General features: G+C 47.9%; 6 non-coding genes across 6 annotated transcripts; 3 read left to right on the top strand and 3 right to left on the bottom strand.

Moving 5' to 3' along the window:
• Nucleotides 1-1,201: 1,201 nt before the first annotated feature.
• Nucleotides 1,202-1,273, bottom strand: Trnap-cgg. The gene has a single exon. It is a non-coding gene; the product is annotated as a tRNA-Pro (tRNA).
• Nucleotides 1,274-1,508: 235 nt separating this feature from the next.
• On the top strand, nucleotides 1,509-1,581 carry Trnav-uac. Its single transcript has one exon. It is a non-coding gene; the product is annotated as a tRNA-Val (tRNA).
• Nucleotides 1,582-10,125: 8,544 nt separating this feature from the next.
• Nucleotides 10,126-10,198, top strand: Trnav-uac. The gene has a single exon. It is a non-coding gene; the product is annotated as a tRNA-Val (tRNA).
• Nucleotides 10,199-10,799: 601 nt separating this feature from the next.
• On the bottom strand, nucleotides 10,800-10,871 carry Trnap-ugg. The gene has a single exon. It is a non-coding gene; the product is annotated as a tRNA-Pro (tRNA).
• A 1,972-nt stretch (nucleotides 10,872-12,843) lies between these two features.
• Nucleotides 12,844-12,916, top strand: Trnav-uac. The gene has a single exon. It is a non-coding gene; the product is annotated as a tRNA-Val (tRNA).
• A 7,415-nt stretch (nucleotides 12,917-20,331) lies between these two features.
• On the bottom strand, nucleotides 20,332-20,403 carry Trnap-cgg. Its single transcript has one exon. It is a non-coding gene; the product is annotated as a tRNA-Pro (tRNA).
• Between the last annotated feature and the right edge of the window lie 206 nt (nucleotides 20,404-20,609).

Here is a 20,609-nt window from a genome sequence, read left to right on the forward strand (position 1 = left end):
TGATCGTCTCTAAAATACTGTGCGGTTATCACCTGGTTTCCAACAGCGATAGTAGGAAGTAAGTCGACTACAAAGTCTTCCAAAGTAGGTCAGACACAAAAAATAATAAAAAATAAAAAATCGGAGCTGCGTGTAGCCCATGTCATTCTGCTTTCAGTCGTGAATCTCCGGCTGGGAGTAGTGGCGTACTTCTGTAATCCAAGCTTCTGGGAGGCCGTTGTGTAAGAGAGATCTGGAAACAACTACAGATTCGACCGTTCCACGAGCTCAGGAACGGCCGCGAGGCCTTCATCGAGATCTGCAGGTCGACAGATAATAGTGTGGAAATTTCGGCAAGCGGTGGCTAAGGGTTAAGAGAAGCCAAACGCACTAAACACAAGAAAGTCGGGTAACCGAAGCACACAACTCATAACGAAAAGATTGCGGAATGCAGTGCGAAAGCAAAACTTCGAGAAGACCAACTCTGAAGCCATCGGCGAGCTAGGAATTATTCCGCGCAAGAAGCGATCATGTAGGAAGAGCGAGCCGAGGCTGTCGCTCGACCACACAATAAATTTTTGCTTAATCCCAATTTGCAGTACCGGTTCGACTCTAGAATACTGCGCCTTGGTTCTTCCAAAAGCGATAGTAATAAGCACGTCGACTGCAGTGTCATTTGGGGTAGTGAGTCAGACATGGAGAGGATATGGGGCGGGTGGAATATGCAACGACAGGGGCATTGCAGGGCGGCCGCCGGCTCCTTGCGCTGTGGCGCACCGGTGCCGGCGGCGGCCTGGCTGGGCTGCTGGTGCCTCCATGCAGAGCTGCCGCCGAGCCCAGGCAAAGTGCCGCTAACGAAGCGATTGCCTTTGGTGACATCTTTTGCAATAACGACTGCGCGAATCGACGGTATCTCGTAAGGAAGGAAAGAGCAGCAGCTGCCGCCGAGCCCAGGCGCCGTGCCGAACACGCAGAAGGTCCCCGGCTCGATTGCGGGCGGAAACCCGTTTTCGTCGCACTCAGCAAGACACTTGCTACGATCTCTACTGTGTTCATTTAAATCAACTTCAAACGTTCCATCAGCAGGGTGCACATGGCTCAAATGAAACATGAAACGGTTTCAGAACTGGTTGTCGGATTTTAGCGCTGACTTGGAGGCCTGGAAATGCGCGAAACAGCCGCCGCCATGCGATTTGTTACCACACCGTTGTACAAAACGCAAGGGCTCGTCCGGGTTTTGAACCCGGGACCTCCTGCACCCGAAGCAGGAATCATACCCCTAGACCAACGAGCCTATTCGTTCCGAAAATGCACTGCATGTGAATGACGCCACCTTTGATGGCCTCACCATGTAGGGCTGCAGCTCAGCCAGCGTTCTCCCTGTCTGTCGCGGTTGGATTGTTTCCATCGACGTCTTTTACTATAGGAACTTCACGAATCGGAGGGAGCTCGTAGCCGATGCCCTTGCTAACACAGAAGAGAAACTGTTGCCATTACGAGTCTCCGGGTGGTACATGAAAATGACAGTTGTTTCCGTGGTGTAGCGGTTATCACGTCTGCTTTACACGCAGGAGGTCCCCGGTTCGATCCCGGGCGGGAACACAGCAATTTTAATCTATATTTCGGATTTCATTTCCGAGATGACCTCACGTCCGCGTATGCAGAGACAAGCAATGTTGTATGCTAGACGGATAGGGCGTCATTTTACTGTCAAATACTGTTGCTCTCTTATTGCACCGGTATTTGGTAACTGAGAACGCCCCTAGCTCCATTATGGCTGACAAAATTTATAATCCGGTTCTTCAGGGCTACTTCAAGTGCGCTTGCTACTGGCTTTCCTGAGCTCACCCTACTCGCCTTGTTACAGCTCTGTCAAAGTGTGATGCTAACTAATAATGAGAAACTCTTAGCCACGCTCAATCTTACATGCCACCCCTTGGTTGTTGCCGTCGCTAGTAAGATGAGGGTAGACTGTCGCACAATTAAGCTGAATCTCCACTCACGGTGCACATATCCCGCAAAGACAACCTTGTTTTCCGTTGCATGCAAAATTACCGTCTGCCTTTCTACCGAATTCCACCTACGTACTTTACTGGTGCCGCATTCTTGTTATATCCACGTGCTATAACAGGCGTCAACTCTTCATTGAGGAGCTGCAACCGGGGCTGAGTTCCACCTACTCTTCAGCACGGTCAAAATGGCAGGGCTCGTCCGGGATTTGAACCCGGGACCTCCTGCACCCAAAGCAGGAATCATACCCCCTTTTTTTTTTTTTTTTTTTTTTTTTTTTTTTTTTTTTTTTTTTTTTTTTTTTAAACGGGCCTCCATCCACCCCTTCTAGCCCGTCCACACGCTCGCCAAAAGTGCCTTCATCGGCTCGACTTCTCCGCCATTAGCAAAAATCTCCGTTGAAATAAAAAATTAATCATGAAACAAATGGATTCTCTTCAGTATCCATGTGGTTATTTGGTTTACCACTATATGTGATGTGGAAAATGAAGCAAATGAAATCTTCTGCAGGAATGTTAGAAAACTCATCACTTTCCGAGGGAGACTGAATGTATGAAAATAAACTTGGTGATGCTGGAGTCTTCCACAGCAAGAAGGAACAACTCTTCTCTTCCTCTGACAGGAGAAGGTCAAACATAACATAAATACGTCTTCTTTTCAATAAACGGATCTTACTAATTGAATAAACAAGAAACGAATAATTTATAATTTGAATATTAGATCTACAAAATTCGACGGGGATCTCGTAGAACAGTCTCGCAGAGCTCTCGACAGGAGAGGCATCATCCCCCAAAGCGTCACCACTGTCGGGGTGGTCCGTTTCATATTCGTGGCCGTTCGATCGCCGCATTCCGAATCCTAATTGCGACTATCATAGTCGTGAAAGGGCCATCCATCAGAGTTTTCGGACTGCGACGGCGCCCTGGAGGAATATCTCTCTACGTCAACGTTCGGAGGAGAAAGAAAGCATACTTTTCTCTGTATTTGTCGATTCGTTGAAGTTTCTGGTGTTGAGTTATTAGGTATAGCCAATAGTCTTCTTTATGTTTTTCTGGCGCCGATAATATATAATACACCGTCTGACCTTGAAGCCAAGTGACTGCTCGTCGTTTTGCCGGAGGGTATGGAACGGCATCAGGAGTGAGGAGTCCAGCTGGAGTAATCATTCTAGGTGCAGTACGCAGCATACTTGAGAGCTTCCGTGCAAAGAGAAGCCAGATGTCCTTCACATTTTCGCATAGAAAGCGATGTTCGATGGTATCTAGGAGAGTACAGTGGACGCAGTTCGGAGTGTCTGCCAAGTGGATCATGTGTAGTTTTGAATTTGTCGGTATGATCCTATTGACCGCCATGTACCATGTAGACCGCACCTGCGATGGTAAGTGTGCGTCAGGAATGTTTTCCCAGATCTTGGCCCAGTTGCAGTCTCTATACTTCACTTCTATTCTGTTGTGCGGCTTACTGTCCGTCAGGCAGCTGTAAAGTGCTTTGACCCGGTAAAGATCATTCTCAGGTATGTTGCTTTGAATATAGCTGTATTCGAGGAAAAAAGTACTAAAGTGGCTAAATGCAGTCGGGATGTGACTTACGTTTACCGGAGGCGTCATGCTGGCAGGTGCAATTTCATTGAGAAGGTGGGCCGTTAAGGAATTTGGTGATCGTTGCCATTGTTTATACATGTTGCTGATATATAATGCTTTCGCTTTGTGGTAAACATCAGTCAGATTGAGGCCGCCCTTTCCCAAGGGGAGCGTCAAAGTTGCAAATGGTACTTTGAAAATGTGTCCCCTACTGACAAAATGTCCGAGCGCTGCAAGCATTCGTTGTGCGATGACCTTTGGTATTGGTAGGATTTGTGCGACATAATTCACTTTAGAAACAATATAAGTATTGATTAAAAGCACTCTTTGTATGGCGTTGAGATTTCGCAAATGATGTTGCCGTATGCCGGCCCGAATTTGTGCCAATAATTTTCGATAATTAAGAGCAGACGTGCAGCGGATGGTGCGCGTGTATTCAATGCCGAGACATTTAAATGTTGTCATTCTTTTTAGTGATTGGCTATTGCCAATTTCGAGTCCTCTACCAAGTTCCATAATGCCAGACTTTTTACAGTTGACTTTCGCTCCTGATGCGGCTGCATAAGTGGATATCAGCTGAAACGCACGTTCCAAATCTTCTTCTTTCGTCACCACGAAACTGACGTCATCCGCAAATGCCTGGCATACGATCCTCTGGCCATGTATGCGTATTCCCGGGAGGTCTTGCGCCAGGGAGAACAGTAAGGGTTCAAGAGCAACTGCAAACAAAGCCATTGACATCGGGCAACCTTGTCGTACCGACCGAGCGACGTTAATAGGTTTACTGAGTTGTCCGTTGAGACAGATCTTGGACGTACCGTTTCGCAGCAGGAGTGTAACAGTGTCAATAACTTTCCGTGGAAAGTTCATTGCTGCCATCGCGCACAGAAGATATGAGTGACTGATTTTATCGAATGCTTTCTCAAAATCTAACGAGACGAGAGCGCATCGCAGGTCGCAAGCGGCGGCTGTAGCTATGATATCTCTATATGCACTTAACGTCTGCTGTATGTTTCTAGTGTTCCCAACGCTCGTCTGGTAGGCCCCCGTGACAGTACTAAGTACCGTACTGAATCGCTGCATCATGACCCGCGCGAATATCTTATAATCGGCATTAAGTAATGTAAGCGGTCGGAGATTGTCGACTGTCTTTCCCGCTGGGGTTTTGGGTACCAATACCACTATGCCTTCACAGAATTCCCTTAAGATATCACTTCCAGCATTTAAGATATCATTACAGACCAAGGTCAGCTTTGGAACTAAATGGTGACGAAAGGTTCGATAAAACTCAGCCGGTAAGCCGTCGGGGCCAGGCGATTTATTCTGTGGGCTCCCTCGAATGGCGTCCTCTACTTCATCTTCAGTTATGACTGCAGCGAGGCCGTCTGCTTCTGCCGTGCTCAATGTCGCAAAACGGCGAGCCAGAAGGGCTTGCTGCGCCGCCATATCCACTGGGTGTTCCGTGAACTGTGCTGTGAAATGTTTGTAAATCTCGTTTCGTATGTCGCGCTGTTGGTTTAAGAGTCGACCATCTGCAGTGTGCAGTTCTGTCAATATCTTTCTGCGCCCCCTTTTCTGTTCGCGAATAACATGATACATTGATGTCGTTTCGTCCCGTACAGCGTTTTGCAGACGTGTCCTGACTTGACAGCCTTCCAATTGCTTCCGTTTGAGGGTTAGAATCGTAGCCTGTATTCTTTTAATATGGGTACGATTTGCTATTACTGTTGCATCTTCTCGATATAAATCTCTTAAACACTGAAAGTAAAATTCCAGGGTTTGCTTCTGCCAGGCACATCGATCTCGGGAATAATTCTTCATCGCTTTTGTTAAGGCGGGTTTCGCACATTTTACCCACCACGTAATGGCAGAATCGTACGCGGGAAACTTTCGTTCGCATGCTGCCCACGTATTGCGGAAGACTGTGTGACACCCGGGTTCTGGTAAACACGCTACATTTAGTTTCCAGGGTCCCCTTGCCCTGTACGTCCCTTGTTTGGCTAAATTGACGGTACATATATATGCCACATGATCTGTAAAGACAGTCGGCCATAGCTCTGCCTGCAAAACATCTTCCCTCATATTTGATAAGGCGTAGATTCTATCGATGCGGCTAGCTGAGTGGCCAGTAACGAATGTGAATCCGGGCCTGTCACCGTGTCTAAGCTCCCACGTGTCTATTAAATTCAACTCTTCAATGAGAGTGCGAAGCTCGGCGGACGGATTGAAGTTCGGCGTCTGGTCTTTGGGACTGAGGACACAGTTAAAGTCACCAGCGAATATAAGTTGTTCCGAAGGTGGTGTAAAAAGTGGCACAATGTCATCTTTAAAAAACTCTGCTCTCTGTCGGCGTCTCCCAGAGCCGGATGGGGCGTAGAGATTGATAAATCTAGTAGTATTGATAGTAGTCGCTATACCTCTGCCAGACGCCAGGCGCTCGACATGTGACATCACTATCCCTTCCTTAGCCATGATCGCGGTCCCTGGATCAGTGGCATGTCCAGGATTAACGACGGCATTGTAGCCTGTGATACGGTCAAGGTTAATATTGGTCACTTCCTGCAGCATGATGAGATCAATATCAGCGGCATAGAGAAAATCTTGAAGATTTTTTAAGTTTAGTGGGCTACTGATCTTATTGATGTTCAATGTCGCAATTCGGTAAGCTTGCAAGGACGGCATGAGAACAGAGATCTAGGTGACAATAAGCCGAGTATGGATGTTAATGGCAAACATCATCTAAAAGAAGTCTACGTCATCAGCCTCTGCGCCGACGCCAGCGGTAGCCGTTGGTTGCTGGTGGGACACATCAGCTTGAGCTTCCGATAACGGACTATCTGTACGTCGCCGATCCTTTACGAAATCTTCTTCCCGACCACCCTCTTCCACGTCATCCGACCAATCACACACGAACCTGTCCGCTTGCATACCGCAATCCGAGAGCTTGGATACGTCAGATACAGGGTTCTGATCCATTGCATCTGTTATCGCAGGGTCGCCTGAGGGTAATCGTCCATGATCAGTGTGCGATTCCTCAGTCCGGGATTTTTTTGTCGTTTTGCTGGTTGCCGACGACGGTGGTTCAGTCTCTTCAGTCAGTTTCTGTCGTACGTGGTTCGCTTTTTCACGCAATATTGGCGCCTTTGCTTCTGCCCCTTGATGTGCCAGCCGGCGTTTCTTCTGTGATTTGGGAGACCGCGGGGGCTGGTGGCCAGCCAGCTCGTTCGACTCCACCCGGTCCACGTCGGTCTTGTCGTCTCGAACCGGAACGCCCGCCGGGATACTTTCGGTGTCCGGTTGGTGCCCCTGCTCCGAGTGAGTATCGCCCCCCTTCGAGGTGTGTGAAGAAGGAACAGCTGGTACGTCGTTCGTGTCCATCGGCGTGACGCCTTCCTGCACTTCGCGCAGACTCTCTAGCGAAACATCGAAACTAGGTTCCGAGGTAACGTTAGCCCGGGCGGCGGCGACGTATGATATAGGCAACGTAGACGTCGGGCCCTGCTGCTCACGCTCACCGGCCGGTATTTGCGCCACGCGCCGTTGGACACATTGAGCACGGATATGTTCGGTGGAACCACAGCCCGCACAGGTTCTCGGCTGCCCATCATAAATCACAATGCCTCTGTAGCCACACACAGTGACGTAGGACGGAATGTGCTTCAACATATCAATCTTCACCTGCCGGACACCGTTTAACACCGGGAAAATGTGCATATTCGACCACTTTTCTGCCGTATTGCTGATGACCGTTCCATATTCCCTCAATTTAGCATTAATTTGGTCAGCGGATATTTCAAAGGGTAATTCGAATATTCGAACAGTTCTGACTCCAAGACCGGCAAGCGAAACTCTGACATCACCAACATTGCCGTCAGAATGGTTAAACTTTAAAACTCCTCCACAAGATTGAATGACCTGCTCGCATTTCTCGGGTCTCAACAATTTTAGGTAGACCGTACTGCTGACGATAGATAGGTGAATGCCAACCATATCATCAATAGTGATTTTCATAACGTCTCTAATGAATAACTCAACTTCAAAGGACTTCGGTCGTGCATAGTACGGGTCAAAACTCAATTTCAATGTGTCTTTCCGTATAAGTTGATACATTATAATCGATAGCAATTCATCACTCCACACTACAACAACGCAGCAAAGCGCACACTTACCAAACAGCACGCGACCGCCACAGGCGAGAGCGTAAACAACCTGCGTCCGACCGCTACGGCCGCTGCCGGCTGACTGCCCCTAGACCAACGAGCCACCTGGCTGGAGCAGTCAAGTTAATCCCAAGTAGTGGGCCTCACAGGGAACACAAACTTTCACGCGAATTCGCAAGATAAACGCTTTCTGCAGGCAGCACTCACCACTGATGAGAAGAATATTAAAGGCAACGAATAAAAAGCGAAATAACTTCATCGAGCACTGCTTATGAACGGCCGGCAGTGCCTCAGTTTCGGTATGTGGTTTCTCAGGGTTAAGAGAAGGCGAATGCACTAAACAAAAAAACATCGGGAAACCAAGCACCAACTCATAACGAAAAGATTGCACAATATACTGCAAGCAAAACTTCCAGAAGACGGATACTGAAGACGCCGCAGACAAAAGAATTATTCTATGCAGTAACGATTATCTAGGAAGCGTGAATTGCATGTGCTGCTCCACCACACAACTTCTTTTGATACTGTTTTACTTATTCTAAATTTTCATTACCTGATCGTCTCTAAAATACTGTGCGGTTATCACCTGGTTTCCAACAGCGATAGTAGGAAGTAAGTCGACTACAAAGTCTTTCAAAGTAGGTCAGACACAAAAAAAAATAAAAAATAAAAAATCGGAGCTGCGTGTAGCCCATGTCATTCTGCTTTCAATCGTGAATCTCCGGCTGGGAGTAGTGGCGTACTTCTGTAATCCAAGCTTCTGGGAGGCCGTTGTGTGGGAGAGATCTGGAAACAACTACAGATTCGACCGTTCCACGAGCTCAGGAACGGCCGCGAGGCCTTCATCGAGATCTGCAGGTCGACAGATAATAGTGTGGAAATTTCGGCAAGCGGTGGCTAAGGGTTAAGAGAAGCCAAACGCACTAAACACAAGAAAGTCGGGTAACCGAAGCACACAACTCATAACGAAAAGATTGCGGAATGCAGTGCGAAAGCAAAACTTCGAGAAGACCAACTCTGAAGCCATCGGCGAGCTAGGAATTATTCCGCGCAAGAAGCGATCATGTAGGAAGAGCGAGCCGAGGCTGTCGCTCGACCACACAATAAATTTTTGCTTAATCCCAATTTGCAGTACCGGTTCGACACTAGAATACTGCGCCTTGGTTCTTCCAAAAGCGATAGTAATAAGCACGTCGACTGCAGTGTCATTTGGGGTAGTGAGTCAGACATGGAGAGGATATGGGGCGGGTGGAATATGCAACGACAGGGGCATTGCAGGGCGGCCGCCGGCTCCTTGCGCTGTGGCGCACCGGTGCCGGCGGCGGCCTGGCTGGGCTGCTGGTGCCTCCATGTAGAGCTGCCGCCGAGCCCAGGCAAAGTGCCGCTAACGAAGCGATTGCCTTTGGTGACATCTTTTGCAATAACGACTGCGCGAATCGACGGTATCTCGTAAGGAAGGAAAGAGCAGCAGCTGCCGCCGAGCCCAGGCGCCGTGCCGAACACGCAGAAGGTCCCCGGCTCGATTGCGGGCGGAAACCCGTTTTCGTTGCACTCAGCAAGACACTTGCTACGATCTCTACTGTGTTCATTTAAATCAACTTCAAACGTTCCATCAGCAGGGTGCACATGGCTCAAATGAAACATGAAACGGTTTCAGAACTGGTTGTCGGATTTTAGCGCTGACTTGGAGGCCTGGAAATGCGCGAAACAGCCGCCGCCATGCGATTTGTTACCACACCGTTGTACAAAACGCAAGGGCTCGTCCGGGATTTGAACCCGGGACCTCCTGCACCCGAAGCAGGAATCATACACCTTTTTTTTCTTTTTTTTTTCTTTTTTTTTTTTTTGTTTGTTTGTTTGCGGGCTAAAACCCGTTTTCGTCGCACTCAGCAAGACACTTGCTACGATCTCTACTGTGACCATTTAAATCAACTTCAAACGTTCCATCAGCAGGGTGCACATGGCTCAAATGAAACATGAAACGGTTTCAGAACTGGTTGTCGGATTTTAGCGCTGACTTGGAGGCCTGGAAATGCGCGAAACAGCCGCCGCCATGCGATTTGTTACCACACCGTTGTACAAAACGCAAGGGCTCGTCCGGGATTTGAAACCGGGACCTCCTGCACCCGAAGCAGGAATCATACCCCTAGACCAACGAGTCTATTCGTTCCGAAAACGCACTGCATGTGAATGACGCCACCTTTGATGGTCTCACCATGTAGGGCTGCAGCTCAGCCAGCGTTCTCCCTGTCTGTCGCGGTTGGATTGTTTCCATCGACGTCTTTTACTACAGGAACTTCACGAATCGGAGGGAGCTCGTAGCCGATGCCCTTGCTAACACAGAAGAGAAACTGTTGCTATTACGAGTCTCCGGGTGGTACATGAAAAGAACCGTCGTTTCCGTGGTGTAGCGGTTATCACGTCTGCTTTACACGCAGAAGGTCCCCGGTTCGATCCCGGGCGGGAACACAACAATTTTAATCTATATTTCGGATTTCATTTCCGAGATGACCTCACGTCCGCGTATGCAGAGACAAGCAATGTTGTATGCTAGACGGATAGGGCGTCATTTTACTGTCAAATACTGTTGCTCTCTTATTGCACCGGTATTTGGTAACTGAGAACGCCCCTAGCTTCATTATGGCTGGCAAAATTTATAATCCGGTTCTTCAGGGCTACTTCAAGTACGTTTGCTACTGGCTTTCCTGAGCTCACCCTACTCGCCTTGTCACAGCTCTGTCAAAGTGTGATGCTAACTAATAATGAGAAACTCTTAGCCACGCTCAATCTTACATGCCACCCCTTGGTTGTTGCCGTCGCTAGTAAGATGAGGGTAGACTGTCGCACAATTAAGCTGAATCTCCACTCACGGTGCACAAATCCCGCAAAGACAACCTTGTTTTCCGTTGCATGCAAAATTACCGTCTGCCTTTCTACCGAATTCCACCTACGTACTTTACTGGTGCCGCATTCTTGTTATATCCACGTGCTATAACAGGCGTCAACTCTTCATTGAGGAGCTGCAACCGGGGCTGAGTTCCACCTACTCTTCAGCACGGTCAAAATGGCAGGGCTCGTCCGGGATTTGAACCCGGGACCTCCTGCACCCAAAGCAGGAATCATACCCCTAGACCAACGAGCCACCTGGCTGGAGCAGTCAAGTTAATCCCAAGTAGTGGGCCTCACAGGGAACACAAACTTTCACGCGAATTCGCAAGATAAACGCTTTCTGCAGGCAGCACTCACCACTGATGAGAAGAATATTAAAGGCAACGAATAAAAAGCGAAATAACTTCATCGAGCACTGCTTATGAACAGCCGGCAGTGCCTCAGTTTCGGTATGTGCTTTCTCAGGGTTAAGAGAAGGCGAATGCACTAAACAAAAGAACATCGGGAAACCAAGCACCAACTCATAACGAAAAGATTGCGCAATATACTGCAAGCAAAATTTCCAGAAGACGGATACTGAAGACGCCGCAGACAAAAGAATTATTCTATGCAGTAACGATTATCTAGGAAGCGTGAATTGCATGTGCTGCTCCACCACACAACTTCTTTTGATACTGTTTTACTTATTCTAAATTTTCATTACCTGATCGTCTCTAAAATACTGTGCGGTTATCACCTGGTTTCCAACAGCGATAGTAGTAAGTAAATCGACTACAAGGTCTTTCAAAGTAGGTCAGACACAAAAAAAAAAAAAAAAATCGGAGCTGCGTGTAGCTCATGTCATTCTGCTTTCAATCGTGAATCTCCGGCTGGGAGTAGTGGCGTACTTCTGTAATCCAAGCTTCTGGGAGGCCGTTGTGTGGGAGAGATCTGGAAACAACTACAGATTCGACCGTTCCACGAGCTCAGGAACGGCCGCGAGGCCGTCATCGAGCTCTGCAGATCGACAGATGATAGTGAGGAAATGTCGGCAAGCGGTGGCTAAGGGTTAAGAGAAGCCAAACGCACTAAACACAAGAAAGTCGGGAAACCGAAGCACACAACTCATAACGAAAAGATTGCGGAATGCAGTGCGAAAGCAAAACTTCGAGAAGACCAACTCTGAAGCCATCGGCGAGCTTGGAATTATTCCGCACAAGAAGCGATCATGTAGGAAGAGCGAGCCGAGGCTGTCGCTCGACCACACAATAAATTTTTGCTTAATCCCAATTTGCAGTACCGGTTCGACACTAGAATACTGCGCCTTGGTTCTTCCAAAAGCGATAGTAATAAGCACGTCGACTGCAGTGTCATTTGGGGTAGTGAGTCAGACATGGAGAGGATATGGGGCGGGTGGAATATGCAACGACAGGGGCATTGCAGGGCGGCCGCCGGCTCCTTGCGCTGTGGCGCACCGGTGCCGGCGGCGGCCTGGCTGGGCTGCTGGTGCCTCCATGCAGAGCTGCCGCCGAGCCCAGGCTCTGCCGCCGAGCCCAGGCAAAGTGCCGCTAACGAAGCGATTGCCTTTGGTGACAACTTTTGCAATAACGACTGCGCGAATCGACGGTATCTCGTAAGGAAGGAAAGAGCAGCAGCTGCCGCCGAGCCCAGGCGCCGTGCCGAACACGCAGAAGGTCCCCGGCTCGATTGCGGGCGGAAACCCGTTTTCGTCGCACTCAGCAAGACACTTGCTACGATCTCTACTGTGACCATTTAAATCAACTTCAAACGTTCCATCAGCAGGGTGCACATGGCTCAAATGAAACATGAAACGGTTTCAGAACTGGTTGTCGGATTTTAGCGCTGACTTGGAGGCCTGGAAATGCGCGAAACAGCCGCCGCCATGCGATTTGTTACCACACCGTTGTACAAAACGCAAGGGCTCGTCCGGGATTTGAAACCGGGACCTCCTGCACCCGAAGCAGGAATCATACCCCTAGACCAACGAGTCTATTCGTTCCGAAAACGCACTGCATGTGAATGACGCCACCTTTGATGGTCTCACCATGTAGGGCTGCAGCTCAGCCAGCGTTCTCCCTGTCTGTCGCGGTTGGATTGTTTCCAGCGACGTCTTTTACTACAGGAACTTCACGAATCGGAGGGAGCTCGTAGCCGATGCCCTTGCTAACACAGAAGAGAAACTGTTGCTATTACGAGTCTCCGGGTGGTACATGAAAAGAACCGTCGTTTCCGTGGTGTAGCGGTTATCACGTCTGCTTTACACGCAGAAGGTCCCCGGTTCGATCCCGGGCGGGAACACAACAATTTTAATCTATATTTCGGATTTCATTTCCGAGATGACCTCACGTCCGCGTATGCAGAGACAAGCAATGTTGTATGCTAGACGGATAGGGCGTCATTTTACTGTCAAATACTGTTGCTCTCTTATTGCACCGGTATTTGGTAACTGAGAACGCCCCTAGCTTCATTATGGCTGGCAAAATTTATAATCCGGTTCTTCAGGGCTACTTCAAGTACGCTTGCTACTGGCTTTCCTGAGCTCACCCTACTCGCCTTGTCACAGCTCTGTCAAAGTGTGATGCTAACTAATAATGAGAAACTCTTAGCCACGCTCAATCTTACATGCCACCCCTTGGTTGTTGCCGTCGCTAGTAAGATGAGGGTAGACTGTCGCACAATTAAGCTGAATCTCCACTCACGGTGCACATATCCCGCAAAGACAACCTTGTTTTCCGTTGCATGCAAAATTACCGTCTGCCTTTCTACCGAATTACACCTACGTACTTTACTGGTGCCGCATTCTTGTTATATCCACGTGCTATAACAGGCGTCAACTCTTCATTGAGGAGCTGCAACCGGGGCTGAGTTCCACCTACTCTTCAGCACGGTCAAAATGGCAGTGCTCGTCCGGGATTTGAACCCGGGACCTCCTGCACCCAAAGCAGGAATCATACCCTTTTTTTTTTTTTTTTTTATGGCAGACGCTCTATCCATGTTTTTCTTTTTCTTCTTTTTTTTTTTTCATTATTTTTTTTTTTAAATATATAAAGGAACTGAATAATTCTTCTTGCCGTGACAATCTGTCCAATACCCGTGAAACAGAAGAACACGAAATCAATCAAGCACTTCTGATTTGTTTTATGTTACGGCTTCTGGCAAAATTAGTTTTCCTGAGGCACTTTCACTTGCTGTACTATAAAAATAAGTAAGTAAATAAATGCCAACTTAATTATAATGAAGCACAATTAGTATCGACTCGCTGTAGTGTTGTGCACCAACCAAAAATAAAATAAAATAAAATAAAATTTACCGCTTCATTATGGCAAAGTGTGAAGTAAGAAATTTTGAGACAAAGCTTTGTATTTCCGACTCGTTTTAAGGTTGTAGTGTTCTTCCATTATATACTGTATATACTCGTCTATACTCGCATGTGTATTCGTAACTGCAAAATATGCAAACTGGCCGATAATCCAAGCATAGCTATTGTGCTTTGTTGCAGGAAAGAAATGCCAGTCTGGTTGAAGTACATCTTTAAGTGTTATAGCAGAGTCTGTGGTTCTAGTAATTATTGCGAGTTTTTTTCTAGTCCAGTTCCATATGTAGTATTGGTCGCGGCAGATGAGAATGTGTGCCAAGGTATCTACAGTATGGCAATGACCGCAGTACGGACTCTGCTTCATTTTGATATTGTGCAACTGTTCACCTGTGGGGACCTTCTCGTTCACAATGTCATACCACGTGGACACTACTTTGGAGTGGAGGATGGGATTGTTAATGTTTTTCCAGACGTTACTCCAGTTGACCGCTGGATATTTCGCTTCAATTGGGTTTTGCCTATGGTGTCTCGTGAGGTGGTAATAGGTCCTTCTGGTGTTAAGCAGCTGTGAAGTATCTTGAATATAGCTCATTTCCAGGTAATAAGTCCGGACGTGATCGAGTTGAGCGCTGATGCGACCAACATCGACTGGGGCCTTTTTGCTCGTTGGGGCTAACCTGTTGAATAAAGTTTTCGTAATTGTCGGATGGGGTGACTGCAGTATTTTGCGGATTCGGTCCATATATACGGCAGTGCATTGGTTCTTGATGTCTTTGACGCCCAACCCACCAGCGGCGCGGGTTAACACTATGGTTGGCATGGCGACTTTAAAGATGTTTCCGCTCCATATGAACCAATACGCTGCAGCTAAAAGCTTTTGCGCTGTATCCTTGGGTACTGGTAACACTGCTGCGATGTGGTATATTTTGCTTAGCGCATAGCTGTTAATCAATAGAGCTCTCTGTATCCGATTGAGCGTTCTAGTTTTGTGTTCACGGAGAGTAGCCCTGAATATATGTAGTTTATGGTCCCAGTTGGCTACTGTCATCTCTCTGGGGTTGGCCATTAGAATCATACCTAAGTGGTTCGTCTTCTCTGTTCTTTGTAGCCATGTCCTTTGAATGGTCTCCGTATGGGGTCCGACAGGTAAAATTTTAGATTTTTGTTCATTGAGTTTGGCTCCGGAAGAAGTGGCGTAAGCGTGGATTATTTGTTGAACGACTTCCATTTCTGAGTGCGTGTTAACTACTACACTGACGTCATCAGCATAAGCGTGACACACGGTTTTTGTACCCAACACCTGTAGACCTTGTAACCTGTGATGCAGGTTTAACAGTAACGGTTCTACGGCGATTGCGTATAGTGCCATAGAAAGGGGGCATCCTTGTCTCACTGATTGCTTGATCGGGACTGGTGAACTTAGCTGACCGTTAATTTTGATTCGAGAGGAAGTGCCGACTATACATTTGCGTATGATCTGAATAAAATGAGCACTGAATCCCATCCGTTGCATTACAGTTAGTAGAAAGTGGTGGTTGATGCGGTCAAAAGCCTTATCGAAGTCTAAAAACATGAGACCAACATTGCATTTGCATAGCCACGACAAATATATTATGTCTCTATATTCACATAATGCATTCGACATTGATCTCCCTGGGACAGCACTCATTTGATAAGGGCCAAGTACTTTCGGCAGTACCATCTTCAGTCTACAGTTTATGAGTCGGGTGAAGATTTTATAGTCGGAATTGAGGAGTGTTAGTGGTCGAAAATCCTTCAGCGTAGCGCTACGTGGTTTTTTGGGGATCAGTACAATCATTCCTTCGGTAAACTGAGATGGCATCTGCACGTCTCCCAATAATTCATTGCATATTTTGGTGAATTCCGGTCCTATGATGTGCCAAAAACAAGCATAAAATTCTGTGGGTAGGCCATCTAAACCAGCAGATTTCTTTGTAGGCGAGTCTTTGATTATGGCACATACGTCTTCCTCAGTTATGTGGGCTACAAGGTCGGCGTTGTCAGTTGGATGGACCGTGGATTGAATGTTGGATAAAAGCGGCTCACTTGCCGTCGCGTCAGTCGCCGATGCGGAGTAAAAATCTGTATAATGTTGCACCACGTAGTTTTTTACTGTGACCTGTTGATCGTATTCGTTCCCCTGTTCATCACTGAGAGTGTGGATTAACTTTTGTTTACCTCTCTTGGCTTCCCGTATCACGTGATATACGGACGTATTCTCCTGCGTCAGTTCAATCGGAGGACGCGATCGAACTTTTTTCCCCTCTAGTGATTGTCGTACCAACGCCGTTATTCTTGCTTTAGTGCGTTTTATTCTAGAGCTGTTTGCTACTAATCCCATGGGGTCATCATATAGTTCGCGGAGGCAAAGAAAGTGATACTCCAAGGTGCGTTTTCGCCAGTACGCTTTCATGCGACCATATCGTGCGATGCATTTTTTTATCTGCGGTTTCGCAGACTGTAGCCACCACATGATGCGTGTTGGATATCTGGATTGCATCCGAAGACAACGCTGCCATGTAGCATGAACCTCCTGTTTCAGTACTGCGTCCTCCAAAAGTGACACGTTTAGCTGCCATACGCCCCTTCCCAGGAATGTTTTTTGTTTAGTATGCTTCGCGGTTATATGAAATGCGCAGTGATCCGAGAAGTTAAGAGGCCAAATTTCACAGTCAGTTATATTATGGATAAAACCTTTCGTTACATACAGCCTGTCTAGTCTGCTTGCCGAAGTACTGGATACGTACGTGTATCCTCGGGTGTGCGGGCGAAGGTGGCACCAAGCATCTATCATATCTAGCCCGTTAATTAACAGCAGCAGCTCCTCACAAAAGTTGAAGTTCGGGATTTGATCTTCTGGACGCAATACGCAGTTAAAATCTCCACCCAAAATTATGTGCAGTCGAGGATCCGTTATTAATGGGACAATTTCGTCCCGGAACAGGTTGCCCCTTGCTCGTTTTCCGCTGGATCCAGAGGGAGCATATATATTAACAAGAAGCAGATCATATATTTGTGCAGTTATGCCTCGTCCAGATTCAAGTAATGCTTTTGCTGTACATGGTATGCCGTGTTTGAACAGTATTCCTGTTCCACATTCATTGCCTATGTTTAAGATCGCCTCATATCCATACACATCCGCTATTTTGGTCGTAACTACCTCTTGTAACATCGCTATGTCAATGTCGGCGGCATATAAGTAGTCCTTCACAGATTGTAACTTTACGTCCGAAACTATTCGGTTTACATTGAGAGTGGCGATTTTATACGCCTGCGTCATTCGCTAGTCCAACTAAGCGCATTCAGTGTCGTCAGACCATGCTGTCCCCGTATCAGTTCCGCAGCGGTCAACAGTGTCCATTGGTTCTTCAGTTGGAGGGGCGAGGTTCATCTGTACGTCCTCATTCGGGTTGGGGATGTCTGGTTTTCCGATGTCTACCACGCCTTGCTTTCCGCTTCGATCTGTTTTAAGAATTTTTTTTGGTACGGGAGAGTTTTTTCTCCAGTTCTTGGATCTCTTCAGGGCTCTGTTTTCGTGTTTGCCGTTTAGGTTTCACCGGCTGCTGTCTGATGTTGTCTTCCTCAGCATTCTTCAAATCTTCTAAGCGGGTGGTGTTTCGAGCTAAATTGTCGACCGTGCTCTTGGTGGATGATGGGGTCAATAGAGAAATCGGTTCACTATGAGGTTGCTCATTCCGGGATGGTTCTTGCATGTCATTCTCAACAGCGGAGGAATCGGGTAATTTGCTGTGGCTCCCAATATCTTTCGGTGTCTGTTGTGTTGAAACCGTTACAGCTGTCACGATTTCCTTAGGTTCGGGTGGTCTAGCTTCTGTCGTGTCAGTGGTGGCAATCTGGGCTTCTTCTCGGGTTGGATGGTTCTCCGTGTTCGCATCAGGGCTTGGGGTCAGGACTTGGCCGCGGGCTGCCGTAGCGTAAGTCGCTGGCAGCGCAGTCATAGCCGGCGGTCGCGGCGCCTCGCCAGCCGGCAGCTGCGCCACTCGCCGCTGTAAACACTCCGCGCGGACGTGGCCGGGAGAGTTGCACGCCGCGCACGTCCTCGGCTGGCCGTCGTATATGACGATACCTCGGTATCCACAGACGCTGATGTATGACGGTACATGTTTGTGCAAATCGACCTTTAATTGCCTCACTCCGTTGAGAACTTGGAATTTGCGCGCGTTGGACCACCGTTCGGCAACATTGCTGAGAACTTTACCGTACGGCGCTATCACTGCGTTTATTTGTTCCGCCGGTACTTCGAATGGTAGTTCGAATATCCTGATAGTTCGTATTCCAAACCCTGCATGCGTTACGGTGACTTCGCCTACGTTTCCATCACAATGTTTAAATTTCATAATTCCTCCGCAAGACTCAACTATTTTGTCACATAAGTTAGCATTCCTCAATTTCACAAATACAATGCTGCTCACTATCGAAAGATGCATTCCAATGACATCCTCTGAATCAACTTTCACTTCGTATTCCAACCAATCTTCGATTTCGTGTAGTTTAGGTCGGGCGTAATTACGATCAAACGAGAATTTCAAAGTATCTTGTCTGTTCAAGTGGGCCATCACGGATTCATATTTCAAATTTCAATATGCGTAGAAGTTCTGCAACGATGCAAGAAGCACTGCGACTTACCACGCCGAAGCACAGCAGACCGCGGCGCACGAAACTCAGCACACGTCCGCACAGCACGGCTGACGCGGCGAGACTGACCAACGAGCCACCTGTCTGGAGCAGTCAAGTTAATCCCAAGTAGTGGACCTCACAGGGAACACAAACTTTCACGTGAATTCGCAAGATAAACGCTTTCTGCAGGCAGCACTCACCACTGTTGAGAAGAATATTAAAGGCAACGAATAAAAAGCGAAATAACTTCATCGAGCACTGCTTATGGACAGCCGGCAGTGCCTCAGTTTCGGTATGTGGTTTCTCAGGGTTAAGAGAAGGCGAATGCACTAAACAAAAGAACATCGGGAAACCAAGCACCAACTCATAACGAAAAGATTGCACAATATACTGCAAGCAAAATTTCCAGAAGACGGATGCTGAAGACGCCGCAGACAAAAGAATTATTCTATGCAGTAACGATTATCTAGGAAGCGTGAATTGCATGTGCTGCTCCACCACACAACTTCTTTTGATACTGTTTTACTTATTCTAAATTTTCATTACCTGATCGTCTCTAAAATACTGTGCGGTTATCACCTGGTTTCCAACAGCGATAGTAGTAAGTAAATCGACTACAAGGTCTTTCAAAGTAGGTCAGACACAAAAAAAAAAAAAATCGGAGCTGCGTGTAGCTCATGTCATTCTGCTTTCAATCGTGAATCTCCGGCTGGGAGTAGTGGCGTACTTCTGTAATCCAAGCTTCTGGGAGGCCGTTGTGTGGGAGAGATCTGGAAACAACTACAGATTCGACCGTTCCACGAGCTCAGGAACGGCCGCGAGGCCGTCATCGAGCTCTGCAGATCGACAGATGATAGTGTGGAAATTTCGGCAAGCGGTGGCTAAGGGTTAAGAGAAGCCAAACGCACTAAACACAAGAAAGTCGGGAAACCGAAGCACACAACTCATAACGAAAAGATTGCGGAATGCAGTGCGAAAGCAAAACTTCGAGAAGGCCAACTCTGAAGCCATCGGCGAGCTAGGAATTATTCCGCACAAGAAGCGATCATGTAGGAAGAGCGAGCCGAGGCTGTCGCTCGACCACACAATAAATTTTTGCTTAATCCCAATTTGCAGTACCGGTTCGACACTAGAATACTGCGCCTTGGTTCTTCCAAAAGCGATAGTAATAGGCACGTCGACTGCAGTGTCATTTGGGGTAGTGAGTCAGACATGGAGAGGATATGGGGCGGGTGGAATATGCAACGACAGGGGCATTGCAGGGCGGCCGCCGGCTCGTTGCGCTGTGGCGCACCGGTGCCGGCGGCGGCCTGGCTGGGCTGCTGGTGCCTCCATGCAGAGCTGCCGCCGAGCCCAGGCAAAGTGCCGCTAACGAAGCGATTGCCTTTGGTGACATCTTTTGCAATAACGACTGCGCGAATCGACGGTATCTCGTAAGGAAGGAAAGAGCAGCAGCTGCCGCCGAGCTCAGGCGCCGTGCCGAACACGCAGAAGGTCCCCGGCTCGATTGCGGGCGGAAACCCGTTTTCGTCGCACTCAGCAAGACACTTGCTACGATCTCTACTGTGACCATTTAAATCAACTCAAACGTTCCATCAGCAGGGTGCACATGGCTCAAATGAAACATGAAACTGTTTCAGAACTGGTTGTCGGATTTTAGCGCTGACTTGGAGGCCTGGAAATGCGCGAAACAGCCGCCGCCATGCGATTTGTTACCACACCGTTGTACAAAACGCAAGGGCTCGTCCGGGATTTAAACCCGGGACCTCCTGCACCCGAAGCAGGAATCATACCCCTAGACCAACGATCCTATTCGTTCCGAAAACGCACTGCATGTGAATGACGCCACCTTTGATGGTCTCACCATGTAGGGCTGCAGCTCAGCCAGCGTTCTCCCTGTCTGTCGCGGTTGGATTGTTTCCATCGACGTCTTTTACTACAGGAACTTCACGAATCGGAGGGAGCTCGTAGCCGATGCCCTTGCTAACACAGAAGAGAAACTGTTGCTATTACGAG

Source organism: Schistocerca americana, chromosome 2 (assembly GCF_021461395.2).
Source record: "Schistocerca americana isolate TAMUIC-IGC-003095 chromosome 2, iqSchAmer2.1, whole genome shotgun sequence".
Taxonomy (NCBI): domain Eukaryota; kingdom Metazoa; phylum Arthropoda; class Insecta; order Orthoptera; family Acrididae; genus Schistocerca; species Schistocerca americana.